The sequence below is a fragment of the Acomys russatus genome, chromosome 4, assembly GCF_903995435.1.
Source record: "Acomys russatus chromosome 4, mAcoRus1.1, whole genome shotgun sequence".
Lineage (NCBI taxonomy): Eukaryota > Metazoa > Chordata > Mammalia > Rodentia > Muridae > Acomys > Acomys russatus.
This window is the reverse complement of record NC_067140.1, coordinates 72,239,934-72,253,418: the sequence shown is the minus strand read 5'-3', so window position 1 is coordinate 72,253,418 and position 13,485 is coordinate 72,239,934. Positions and strand designations below refer to the sequence as shown.

Below are 13,485 nucleotides of genomic sequence, written 5' to 3'. Positions count from 1 at the left end.
AGAGGTGTCTAATCACTTGACACCTGATACACTTGATATATGGGTTGCATTTCAATGCTCCACAAGTCCATGTGGCTAAGTAGATGGATCAAAACTCATGTAAGTCACAAAACCTTGATGAAGGGGGAAAAGACAGCCACATGAAAAATGGAGGGGGAGACGTTTTCAAGTTCTCTGCATATTTTTGCTTCTTTAAATTTGCATTTTAAAACAAGCTTTAAATTCTGGACTGCTTGAGGACTGGTTCTTGGCAATCACATTTTCATGCAGAATAAAATTGCTTAGCCACACCCTGCAATTGGAGCTTTCTATTTGGTAGCATTTCGCTTTTCATGATTCACTTGTCCAGGCAGTTTGTGCCCACCATCAGTCACACCCCACGGTCTCATTTCCAACTATGTTGCTTGAAAGTTTTCATCTCCATTCTAGGATTCACTAATTACTTCCTGGGAAACTGTAGTCCCTTAGGTGAGAGATGCCCTTCGAAATCCCAGGTGCATCTACAAATAATGGGGGGGAGGGGCTTGGATTCCTGGGACTGCACTCAGGGTCATCTGGCTACAAAGGCCACTCACTTGTCTATCTTCTCTTCAAGTTATAATGTTCGCCACGTACTCGATATCATAAAGAAGGTAGATAAGCCTGTGCAGGTGCATCTTCCTCAAAGATTTGGTCTCGTTGGTATGGAGCCAATCTCATCATCTGAGACATCGTATTTTTATTCCACATTCTGTGTGTGTGTGTGCGTGTGTTTGTGTGTGTGTCTTCTCTCTCTCTCATCTATATATTCATATATATACATACACACACACAAGTATGTATGGTGTACATTCACATGTGTGCACATGCATGTGAAAGCCACAAAATCCTTTACACTGTTGAGGCAAGCTCTCTTACTGAACCTGGACTCAGTCATCTTGACTGCTTATAAGAGCCCAAGGGATCCTCTGCCTCCATTTCCCCATCTCTGGGATTGTGGGTAGATGCTGCATTTTTGCATGAGATTTATGATTATCTGAGCTCCTGTGCTTTCACAGCAAGTGCCTTACTGGCTGAACCTGTCTGCCAGCCTCCTTTCCACACCATTGAATAGCATGAGGCTTTGCTCTTGAACAATTTTAAGAGGCAGAGTACTAAGAACATTAGATAATTATTAGGCCAACTCAGCTCAGTTCTTAGAATCCTAATCTTAGCTTCCCCTACCTTCATTCTGTTTTGATGTCTTCCTCTTTCTCCAATGGTGGCATCTTCCATCCTGAAGGATTCACTTCTGACCTGCAGATACTTTGTCGTCATCTTCTTTTCACCTGGGTGCTTTCTGTGTCTCAGCTATTTCCACAATTTCTATTTCTTTGGTGGACCCTTTGTTTTTCTGCACTCTTACATGAAGTGAAAGTTATTTCCCTCAAATTAATTTTCCCTGTAAAAACTTTGCCATATCAATAGATACCAGTGCTTGGTTTGCATTGTTATATTTCAATAACCCCTTATAAGTAATTTATTTTTTGCATATCACCCAACTGATTATGGCTCTCAACTAAGGTCAAGTAAATAATGTGTTTAAATAATTGCTTTTTAAGGTGTAACCTAGTAAATCTATAGCAACCTTAAAATGGGTGTCCAAGGAATTATAGACATTAATATGGTTCATGTACATAGCTGGAGTGTTTGTGCACTCCACAATCATCCAACAGGGTAGCATCAGTATTTTTACAACATGTCAGCTGGCTCCAGCAATCCATCTTTGCAGTTATCTTTCATGGTTTACCTTTGGAACATCATATTTAGATCATATTATTGGATACCCATGTCACCCCTGATCAATGAATGAGTAAAGATGCTAGACTGGCGTGTGAAAATTAGAAGTGAAATATTATGGGTAGTTTGGGGACTGGCAAGCACAAGTGGTTAAGGCTCGATGTCACACCGCTACAGAGAATATGATGCCCTCTTCAGTGGCTTCAGTTCTTTTCCTCATCTCAGCCTTTTCCCATGTCAATAAGATGCAAATTTTAGTTAACTGATCTCGATTGTGTCATTTGCTGCCTTTAGTTCTTCATGGTGGAACATCCATGTTCTTCTCTGAAAGGTCTTCACAGTTTGATCTAAGTCTTATCAGCCTGATCCTCTTTGCTTTTCTCCTGCCACCATCGTTGCTGAAGGTCTCCTGGACTTGCTCCTGCTCTCCACTGAGTTTCACTATCTCCAAGCTTTTGGAAGGCTCTGCGCCTTCAGTTATAAACGTCTTTTTCTTCCTCTGTATGACTCTGGACCTCTCAATGTGGATCTTTCCCCAGGGAAGTCTTTTTCCTTGACTTTCTACTTAAAAACCTCATCCCAATTTATGATAACAAGTTTATTACTTAATTGTTTTCTTATTGTGGTGGCAAAAGCCATCAATCACCATACTGGAACAAGACTCTAGAATGCTGAAAATAAGTCCTTTAAATTTATATTAAGGCATAAATGAGTGAAGAAATGAGTTTTTCATCTTTAAGTGAAGATTCTATGTAAATGTCCAAAAATGTTAATTTCCATTTCTTTTCTTTAAAAAATTTCAACTCCAATGGCAAAGGTGAGAGATTAAATAGGCAGAAACCAGAATCAGCCAGAAGTGTTTGAACAAGGATAAAAACACTCTTCCCTCTCTATTCCAGTAATTTTTTAAACCAATAGCCTAAAAAAGAATAGCGTTTCTGAACTATTGATTTTAGAATAAAGTATAAAGGATTTAAGTACATTTTGGTCCAGCCTAGATGATGTTTTTAAGTCAAAGGATGAAATAGAAAACCACCAACCCAATTACTGCAACTGAATCAATCAATACCTCCCCTTTCCCATTCCTTCCCTCCCTCCCTCCTTTTTTTAACCGTTCCATTATTTATTTCCACTTGCCAGAAATTTGTTACGGAATAGCTTGAATAATATGATCATTATTGTCATTTTGTGTGTATCCTTAATCATGCATTTCAAATGAAGGGAAGTCAAAATCTTTATGGGACACTGGAATTGCCAGCCAATTCATATTATTGGAATTCTTTGGATATGTGGTACAGAAAAACATATAAATCAAGTACTGTGATCACGTTTTATCACAAGACATGTGGCACATTTAAGAATAAGTTTTAATTCCTCACGGCACATTTATCTGGTGACATGTGGTATAGGAATATGGTGTCTTTCCGTTTTGTCATCACACTATGAAAAATGACCTGCAACGTCTTTTGTCTTTCTTCTTGTTTGCACTCCTTTCATGCATACAGAACAATCAGCACCTGTTAGTTCTTTGTATATCAGGCTAGGTGAGACTCAACTACAAAGTCAGTTGGAGTAATGGATACCCAGTTCCACAAAGTGACAGTGAAGCCATTGTGAAGAAGACTAGAAATTATGTACAGTTACTTTACCAGGAGCAGCAGAGAAAAGTTCTCGAGTCCTGCAGAAAAACAAGATCCATTGTCAGATTCGAGGATTGGTAAATACTGCAGTCATGGAGGAATTAGTGTAAAAACAAGCTTCTCTGTACCCGACTGGGCACTGAGGATGCTTGAATATGATTTTTTTAGCCATATGTATAATTCATTAAAAATAATTTAGCTAATTACTGTATGTTTCAATGCTATAGGCTGACTTATATCTTACAACATTCACAAAGCTTTCTTAAGCAAGGAAAGGACCTTGCAATATCGCAGATAACAGATTGTCTAGAATGCCTCTTTACTCCAATGTACAGGTATGTATATATATATATGCATGTATAAATATATATATATGTTATTTCTTCCAGCCATTTTTCTCTAAAACCGTGAAATTGGTAATATATATGTATTGTACAGGATATATATATATATATATATATATATATATTACATATAGTGTAAAGGTTATATATTCATATTTTCACTGTTTTATAGCTGGTAGTAGTGAATAGACTATAGAAAAGGAGAGAATATAAAGGAGCTTCCCCTTTGTACAGAGAGATGATGTTGATAGGTGATGGTATGGGTACAGATAGTGGGAAGCAAATTCAAACAAGAAATTTAAGAAGTTTAACGGAGGTTAATTGCAACAGATGAGTCCTGAGGAAAGAGAAATGGCAAGCTAATTCCTGGGACTCTGTGTTTTCTGTTAGAATGGTTGGTGATTCTTTCAATGAACTAGGAAACAGTGAAGGGGAACTCGATATGGGAGGCAGACAGTGAGTTTGCTGTGAGAAATGGTTTGAAACACCACTGCTAATTCATAAATCTGATTCATGGGGATAGAACGGTGACTATTGGACGATAAAGAAGATGGGAGAGGGCAGTGTAGGGTAGTGACTGTGAATAGGGAGTATAGTCAAAGTGTCAAAATGAAACCCATAATCTTATACGCTAAAAATTAAAATGCGATGTCAAATGTCATATGTTGAGGAGTCTGAGCTTAAAAGACATATAAAGATGGGAGCCATTCCGAGTGGAGGTCTAATGAGCTTGCCTAGGTAGTATGTGCAGAGATGAAGGTTTGGAAGGTGGTTTTGAGAAATTCTGGTACTTTATGTTCTGGCATGGTTTGCTGTCGGCAAATGTTTCTTTTATGTTCCAACATCTATGGCTTTTCTTTTGGGGGTAAACTGTCTCTTTTTATTCCAAGGGCATACCTCTTCGGATAGTAGTTTTTGTGGTTGCAACAGGGCTTATATCCTATTAATATTGCACTGCTAAATCCATCTGACCAACAATCAAGCCATAGTGATGTGTAGAATCCCAAAAACGTTTTTCACTGTGGGTGAGTAAATTTTCAGTCAGGATTCTGAAAGGTAAGACTGGATCATTTTTTGTTTGTTTGTTTCCTTGTAGCTGAGACTAGAGTTCACGCAAGAGGAAGAACAGAGAGAATACAGAAGCTGTTCTGTGAGCGCTGTGTGGGAGCCTGGGTGGGAGACACCATTCCCAGTGGAGCTGCTAAGGCTCCAGACTTGCTCAGTTTTCCCTTTGACACATTGGCTTTCACAAATCCCATACTGAACTGAGAGTGTTGACACTTTTATGGAAGATGACCTGTGAATGAGACATGGAAGTTACCAAAACCACTGTGGTGTTACAAACACCAAGGCTGTATCAGGGCAGAGGGAGGAATCGGAATGAAGTGGAAATGAATCTCCTTCCCAACTAATTCCTCATACATTAGGATCTGGCTTTGCCTGTTTCCTGGTAAATGTAAGTAAAAAGGAAGGTTTAAAAAAAAACTTATATTGTCCTCTATTCCTCTTCCTGGAATCACATTGCCATGCAGGACGCCATCTCTTCTATCGTTCTTCTCTTTCAGGAGAGCTGAGTTAAGCCCTCACCCTACAGGACTCAGCTCCTAAGACATTTCACTGTCTAAATTTCCTGGTTGTGTCTTATGTACTGTATGCTCATAGCTTGTGTGAGGTAGCATCATGTAGCTATACTGGGAGAGCCTATGGTTCTCTCCTGGGGTGTCCAAAATCCTAGCATTTGACAGTGTATTTTTTTAAAGCAGGAAAAAAAAAAATCCCCCAGCACTAGCTTTTCTAAATTGACCAGAGGTAAGTAGGTTGGCAGTTTCTGCTTGTTTTAACAGGCTCTGAAAACTGTAGGTGTTCCAGGATGGAACCTTATGGGGATTAGAGGTTTCTTATGGATTCCCTAGGTAGTTCTCATGAGATTATTATAAAAGCCCGAGCCTGGCCCCACCCAGTTTCTCTCTGTCTTTCAGGCTGGCAAAGTAACCTTCACTTCCCCATGTTTCTTCTATTGGCATCTTCCATAAGGCAAGACAGCAAAGGATATTCTTCACCCAGAGCCTGTACCATGCAGTTTGGACTTTGAGCATGAAAAACCATGAACAAAATAATCCCTTTTTCTTTATAAAGTTACCCTGACTAGAGTATTTCTTAGCAGTTAGCTTCATGGTCAGTTAATATGAAAGACACTCTAGTAAATACATGCCTGGGGTTACAGCTATTTTGTTTGTGTATAATTTGAGTATCATGTGTCCTATCTCTAATGACTAAGGGTAGACTATAGAGAGGGCTGTGCCTAGAAATATCATACTTTATGGTTGCTTATGCTCTGTTCTGCACTATGAAATGTTTTATATATGTTAAACCTTATACAAATACACATTATGTAACATTTTAAGTATTATAATAATCTTCCATTTTTTGGACAGTGACCAAGTCTGGTTTTGTAATCCATTGCTTCCTGACACACTAGTGTCAGGATTGATACTTAGTCAATCAGGATGCCACTAAGGCAAAGGAAGCCTCTAGGGTCTTTTGAGAGTAGATGTAAGGATGCGTGGTTGTGCAGAAGAAACTAGAGACACAACTGGTGTCACCAAGTTGCTGAGATTCTAATAACAAGGGCCATTGGTACTTACTAACCCCAGGAGCTAGAAGAGTGGGTAGTTTTAATGAAGCAGAGGGGATAGGGCATCTGGTTGAAGTGTGGCAGGTCTGTTAGGTGGAAGCTGAAAAGTGAGACAGATAGACACAGCTATTGTCTGGTATGCTGCCTAGGGCAAAGTGGGAAAGAGAACTATACTGGCTTCTCCACACCTCCTCTACCTTCTGTCTGACACAGGATCTCTACTCTTTGAATCCATCCAGAAACCAGATGATGCAGAAACCTGGCAAGTGCAACCTGGATCAGCTACTCCTTGTGATGCAGCAAAGAGCAAAGAAACTCCTCAGGGATTCCATTACCAGCACTAAATAAGCATATGCAGAGTGAATGAATAAAGTAAAGTGTATGCAGCTTAGGGTCGCTGGTTGACTCAACATGATGGCAATACTAGCCTTTGACACGTTGGAATGTTTAGATCTATCGGATGATGCACATGTGAGATATAGATGTCCCTACATGAGACATTATCTAGGCATGCATGGTGTGCCTGGCCTCTCCTGTGATGTCCTGTTGCTAATCATGCCCCTTCTGGCTGACTCTTTAGCTATTCAGTGTTGCTTTGGTGGTGGATCTATTCAGACATATACAGAATACTTCATGTATTGCTTCTTTTATTTTATATGTTGATTTTTATTAATTCCTACAAGGAAAGCTGTATTTTTCGCTTTCCATTTCCTTAGGCAGGAGCTTGATACTAAAGCCTCTGGAACAAAGGCCATAATGCTATCTCAATTTTAGAGAAACAGAGGAGTATTTCAAATCATCAGGCAAATCACTATAAGCTAGGGAGTTCAGATTTGTGTATCAGTTCCTCTTCAAAGTCTTACCTACAAAGACATTAGTAATACTGAACATCACACACTCTAATGGTTTATGTGTGATAAAAGAAATCTCCCCTGGCTTGCAGAATGCAAACAGAATATTTAGTTCTTCCTTGTTACCCAGACATGTCTTGATGTAGTAATAACTGCCAAAGGACCTGAGGATGTTATTATGAGCCTCTTTAATCTGCACACATGTCCCATTTACCTTCATTTGTAACTTTCCCATAGGGTCCATAGTTAAACAAGCAAAATCCATAAAAAAAATCATAGTTTATGGAAATGGTTAAAAAAAAAAAAGTCCAACTGGCTTCTTACTTCAAATTGGTATCTCTGTGTAGGAGGTATCTCAGCCTTCCACTTCTCCCCTTTTATACTACCCTCCTTGAATAAAAGATGTGGGTCTCTTAGGCATCATGGTGGCTCCACATTGAACATCTTAGGTTGAAAACTCAATATAAGTTGCCAAACTAACTTTACTGGGTCCAATTCATTTGTACCTTGTAGATGTAATTCTATCCTAGAACATAGGGAAGAAATCATCTTTCTGTCTCAGATGTTTATGGCTTTCAATGTATAATAATATTCAAATTTGAAGAAACAGAAACCTTCAGTGGGATTTGTGAATTGCTTTTATTCCTTCTAAGTTGCTGGCAAATGAGTTTTCATTGCTGTTCTCATTCTTTCTTCAATTTTATATTTAAGGATGAATAAGACAAATTTGTGAAATCATATTCATTTGAAAGAAAAAGCATGACATGCAAAATGACCTCAAAGAATTGCCTTCTAGACCTTTGTCCTAAAACTTTTCATCCCAAACCATACCATTTGTAGCAGAAGCTGCTGGTACCCTACCCAGGTCCCCTTTGCCAGCGAGCCCATCTTGTGCTCAGCTGATGAGAGTGGAGGCTTACAGCTGCCTCTCTCTCTGGAAGATTGCTCTCATGTACTAGATTTTGAGTCTCCTTTGGCTCTAGGGCTGGCTGTGAGGCTGAACACTGTGGTTATGGGGGAACATTTGGCACAGGAGCATCTTAATTCATGTCATTGCAGACTGAAATCAGAGAGAATTGGAAATGGTAAGATGTCAGGGCCAGATATAACACTCTCAGTAACCACCTTCCCTCTGCCTACACTAGCTAACCTAACCTTCTGCCCAATGGTTCCCAATAAATCATAGCTGAATACTCACCTTACATGAGCACAGGGCTAGTGGCCCTAAAGCTGGGAACACATCTGATTGTTTCCTGTGAGGCTGCTGTCCAAGGCCACATAACTATTATCTCTTATTTACAAATGATGAAACTGAGACTCGGGGGCTATTGAGACTTGGCCAATAGACATGTAGTTAGTAAATAACAGCAAAAATCAAATCTGAGTCTGTGGATAAAACTCATGCTTTCACTCATGACTCCATCGTGTAAAATCAAGTACACACCTTCTGCTGTGCTATGTACCCATTCCCAGCTCCTTCATGCTTTCCAGAGGATAGTTATGACATCCTTGGAATTGCCCCTGGCACTGAACAGCATTTATTTACCCCCCCCCCCAGCCTGTAGTTATTAGCAGGTGACTCAGAAATCCAGACAACCAGAGGTTTTGCTGATGTTCTAACCCACCCCTTCCCCATCCCTAGAAATTACTCTGAAGCTGGGCTTTATCTGAAAAGCCCATCCTGTGTGGCCCCTTTAATTTGCCTACCAAGTTGCCCTCAGGAGAGAACCCCTGTCTTGGGGGATTTCCCTGTCTCAGTAATTCTCCTTTTCTCGGTGGTTCTCCATCTCAGGGATGCTCCTTGTCTCAGTAGTTCTTCTTGTCTCACGGGTGCTCCCTACCACAGGAGTGCTCCATGTCTCAGGGGTGCTCCATGTCTCAGCGGTACTCCCTGTCTCAATGGTTCTCCTTGTCTCGGTGGTTCTCTTTGTCTCAGTATTTCTTCCTGTCTCAGGGATACTCCCTGTCTCAGGGGTGCTCCCTGTCTCAGTGGTTCTCCTTGTCTTGGTGGTTCTCCCTGTCTCAGGGGTGCTCCATGTCTCAGGGGTGCTCCCTGTCACAGTGGTTCTCCTTGTCTTAGTGGTTCTCCTTGTCTCAGGGGTGCTCCCTCTCTCAGGGCTGCTCCCTGTCTTGGTGGTTCTCCCTGTCTCAGGGGTGCTCCCTGTCTCAACAGTACTTCCTGTCTTGGGGTGCTCCCCATCTCAGGGGTGCTCTCTATCTTCAGGGTGCTCCCTATCTCAGGGAGATTACTTGTTCTTCAGTTCTTTACTCAGAGGCCCTGACTAGGAAAGTCTAGACACTTTGATATTCTAAAGTCTGTTTCAACGTTTTATCCTTTAAAATAACAAATGTGTTTATTACATTTTTTTGGTTAAAAATAAAAAATGTGTTTATTACAAAGTACTACATTTTTCTTGTTAAAAATAAAAAATGTGTTTATTACAAAGTACTACATTTTTCTTGTTAAAAATAACAAATGTGTTTATTACAAAGTACTATATTTTTGTTGTTAAAAAATAGAAAATGCTTACTTCGGCAGCACATGTACTAAAATAGGAATGATATAGAGAAGATTAGCATGGCCCCTGTGCAAGGGTGACATGCAAATTCATGAAGCGTTCCATATCTTTGGACACTTGACAGAGTGCCGTGAGTGTAGGGTAGCCCTGTCAGGCCACAGAGGAAGAGGCCATATATAGTACAGGGGACACTAGATAAACTAAGATCTGATGTTTGGGGAGGAGGGGTCCCCTTTCTAAGGACTAGAGGAGGGAGGGAAAGGGGATGAGAGATGGGAGTTGATAAGCGAAGGGGTGGGATCGGGATGGGGTGGGGGAGAGGGTTACAATTGGGATGTAAAGAATTCAAATTGCACAACAAGAAGGTAAATTATATTCCTAATCCCACTGCATGGGAATAGCTCTGAGACTGGCAGAGATACGAATGTAAAGGCATAGAGAGGCCTCATGTTGGCCATAGATTCTCTGTGACTTATTACTAGAGGCCACTCAGTACTGCATGAAGGAAGATTTGCACACGCCTTACGTCAACTCATACAATGAGCAGAAAGCTAGCTTTATTTGTTCTGTGCATCCCGCACACCTCAAACAATCATAATGTTAGAACTGTACAATGCTTGTGAGAAATTATGTTTTTAGAACAAAATAACTGGACACTGATGCTAGATCAGACCTGACAGGATTCATTCCTCTCCGCATGATGGATGCTGACATCCTGCATCCTCCTAGCTCCAGCCCGGATGACTCTGTTGCTGTTACCCATCAGATTTGGACAGCTTCCTGGACAACATTGTAGAAAACTTCTGATCCAATTTGGACCACCATTTCGATCTCCTACTAAGTCTGGAACCTCTCAACATTTAGAAACTGGACCACAAATGCAATCCCTGGCTTGTTTAACTGTTTTCTCCAATCTTTTTGGGCCCCTTTCAAGATGTTATTTGCCCCAATTCAGCCTAAGGAAACCTTAAGAGAATGACACCTATTCCCTCTAAAGTGGGGGAGGGTCGTATAGCTTTCTGTTTGTTCTCTTGGTCTACAAATGCTTATTCTCATCGGGAAGTGGTCATAAGTCATTATTTGTCTTATATAGAGAAAAAAACTGGGTGAAACTCAGAGATGTCTCTCTTTTTCTTTATCTTGCATACGTACGTAAGGAGATAGGAGCTGAAAAGAAAGAATGGGAGGCATAGTAACATAGAGGGAAGATAGAACAAAAGCTAGATAATTGAAACTACTCCTTAACCCAAGGCATGAATTGTTACTCATAATGAAGGTTATGTCTAAGTCACTGGTATAGAATTAAGTATATTGATACAAAAGATGGGCATGTCAAATACTTGTGAGATTTTTAGCACAAAGGTCTTCAAAAGACTCAGAGGCACACAGAATATGGCATTTAAAGATGTTTTTATAACCTTAAATTTCTTTGACAACAAGACAAGTTAACTCTTGACAACACCCAGCTGACCTCAATGAAGATGATGAGCATCAAAGAGCCTCCTTATAGAAATGGCTTCAAATGTGGCAAACAAGCTACTGGGCAAAATGTCCTCAATTCCTGCCACAAACGGAATCCTGCCTAAAAATGGGCAGCTTAGATGGAGGCAGAGTCAAGGGCCGCACTCTGACAAGACAGGGTAAGCAAGTCCTCAATAGTTCTGGCTTCGAGAATAAGTCTGGCAGAGATGTTGGGCCAGAAAGCCAAAGATGAGGCTCCAACGTTATAAAAGAGTGTTAGGTGACTGTTCAAGCAGTAAACTGCCTAAGTCAACTTGTTCATTTAAGAAGCTGCTAACCCCAACTGCTGGTTCACTCAGGAATTTAAGTTTTATTCCTTCTCATGTCTCTGAGGGGCTTTGAAGGCCAGATAGTATAGTTTTACAATCAAGTTTAGTTGGTTAGGGGATAAGGTCGTTTTAGATCAACATAAAGAAGTTAAGTTATTAGAGTTGAGATAGGATAGATATTGAATTTCATTCATAAATTTAGACCCCAAAAGACAGGAAACATATTTACTTCAAGCTGAACAAATACAAATAGCCAAATCACTATGAATGTAACATTTATAGAACTCATCGTTCTCCCTGCTGTATGTGGTTTGTTTTATACATGTGTAATAAAGTAAATGTATTTTTAAAAAGATTATAAGTGAAATAATTTCACATCAATTACCTCCATTGATTGGGAAAAATAAATTCTTTTAATGTAAAAAAAAAATAGAAAATACAAGTTAAGTCAGGATAAAAGAGAAGCTAAAATACAATTTACACCCCAGACCCCACAAACCCAGAAAAATCCTAAAAATTTCCATTTACGTATCTCACAATTACAAGTCTGAGATGCTGTACAATCCACGCAGTTATTGTTTTGTATAACTTTGACAAACTTTTATGCCAGTAAAGCTTCCTCTACAGAATAATAACTGTGTTGCTCACACAGACTGTTCTACTCTAGTTTTGGAAGGTGAAACCCAGCTCCCAGCTCCTGGTGCTGCTGCTGCTGCTGTCCATGAGCCACTCGCTGTAACACCAATGCTTTCTCAGGGACCAGCAGAACTCTGACTTTGCTGTTTGGTCTTGGTGTTAAGCTCTACTTGAATCTCTTTCACACAGAGTTCCTTTTCACATGCACTGAGCCACTGGAAGGAAAATAAACATTGCGCATGTGGGGGCCAGAGTGCTCACAGGACTGGACCATACCCTTTAGGTTTATGTGCAGTGAGGGTTAAGTTTCTACATGTCTTTGAAAGCGAGATGAAGGTCTGATATAGTATATTCATTTCTCTTGTTCCTGAGTGAATAAGCGTTTCCCACACATTCAAGAAATAAGGAATCCTGTAGCTACTCCAGGAAACATCTTTGTTATTAGGAGTTGAATTTTTAATGGTTTCCAATGGCAGAATAAGGGGCAATATGAGTTAGGTAATAAATGACCTTAGTAAAGATTGATATAGATGAGGAAGCCTTTTCTTTTGCCCTTTTAGGTTCAACACCTGGAGTTTGTGAATAGCATATAATAGCAGAAAAAGAAATTTCATTTACATGTGAGTATACCTATTGCCCCATAGCGGTAAGAGGCTCAAAGCGGCATTAGAATTAAATTGTTTAATTAAAAGATTCTTGCCTATAAGTACTTCACCTGTATGAATGTAAGTGCACCTTTGGAAGCCAGAAGAGGGCAGTGGATCCCCTGGACCAGGAGTTACAGACAGCACAGCTTCCTGTCTGTGAAAGATTCTGGAAATGGAACCCAAGATCTCTGCAAGAGTCACAGGCTATCTTAAGCCATTTTGCAGGCCAATGATTTGAGGTTTATTAATACATCTACATCATGATATTCTCCACTAATGTGTACATTTAATATAACATATATTGAAATAGTTAAAAGCAAATTTTAAAAAAATAGGTAAAGGGGAGGAGAAAGGGCACTTGCACAAACCAAAACCAAGTTGTTTGGAAAACTGGCATTTCAGGAAGATGAACAGGAGATAGAAAGCTTGTGATAGTGTTTGTCTACACTGTGGTAGAGAAACAAGTGGTCTCCGTGTCACCTTTGGGGCTGTAAACCTCCCCTAGAAAAGTGATCTGGAGTAAGTTTGCTTGTTCTTTCCCTGCTGTAAAAGCTTAGGAGAGAAGAGGAGTTTATGGCCGATCAATAACCACCTTGGGTTCAGAGTTGACTCCACAGTTGACGCCTATCAAGCAGGAGAAGAATGCGTGCGCACACACTGACTAA

General features: G+C 40.1%; 1 non-coding gene across 1 annotated transcript; it reads left to right on the top strand.

Moving 5' to 3' along the window:
- The first annotated feature begins 9,751 nt into the window (after positions 1-9,751).
- Positions 9,752-9,858, top strand: LOC127188753 (U6 spliceosomal RNA). The gene has a single exon (XR_007830598.1). It is a non-coding gene; the product is annotated as a U6 spliceosomal RNA (small nuclear RNA).
- Positions 9,859-13,485: the final 3,627 nt, after the last annotated feature.